This window comes from Belonocnema kinseyi, chromosome 3 (assembly GCF_010883055.1).
Source record: "Belonocnema kinseyi isolate 2016_QV_RU_SX_M_011 chromosome 3, B_treatae_v1, whole genome shotgun sequence".
Classification (NCBI taxonomy): Eukaryota; Metazoa; Arthropoda; class Insecta; order Hymenoptera; family Cynipidae; genus Belonocnema; species Belonocnema kinseyi.
This window is the reverse complement of record NC_046659.1, coordinates 89,810,383-89,811,169: the sequence shown is the minus strand read 5'-3', so window position 1 is coordinate 89,811,169 and position 787 is coordinate 89,810,383.

Below are 787 nucleotides of genomic sequence, written 5' to 3'. Positions count from 1 at the left end.
AAGTCCTAATTGCAGGAGATTTAAATGCTAAATACTCGGCATGGAATTGCAGCTCAAATAATAAAAATGGCAATTTCTTATTTAAATATATCAATAGTCATCCCTACAATCTAGAATTCCCTGCCGGACACACATTGTTTCCCTATAATTACTCAGCTCCCCCCAGCACTGTTGATATTGCCCTAACAAAAAATATTCAAAATTTGTCTAGCATTGAAACTAAAAATGAGCTGCACTCTGATCATAATCCTGTCATCATAGAATTAAGCAATTCTGAAAATGTCCATGTAACACCTAAAACATTTTTAAATTATAAAAAAGCTAACTGGAAGGGTTTCAGAGAGCAAGTAAGTTCCAACATTATAATGAGTGGCATTCTTAAAACTAAAGGGGAAATTGATAAAAGCATTAATGACTTAACAACCACTATTAATGAAGCAATTACAGAAAATATTCCATTAACTCAGCCTTTTAATACTAAATTCGTGATACCAACCCATATTAAACAATTAATCCAAGATAGAAATAAAATAAGAAAAGCATGGCAAAGAAATAGAGACTCTTACCTGAAAAGCATTGTGAACAGTTTAACTAAAATAATTAAAAGAGAACAAACGTTGCACAAAAATAATAACTGGTCTAACAAATTAAAAACCTTAAAAGTTAAAGATAACTCACTCTGGAAGTTGACAAAAATAATGAAAGGAAATCGCAATAACGTAATTCCAATACTACATGGCCCGCAAGGATTAGTCTTTGAAGATAAGGATAAGGCAAATGTTTTAGC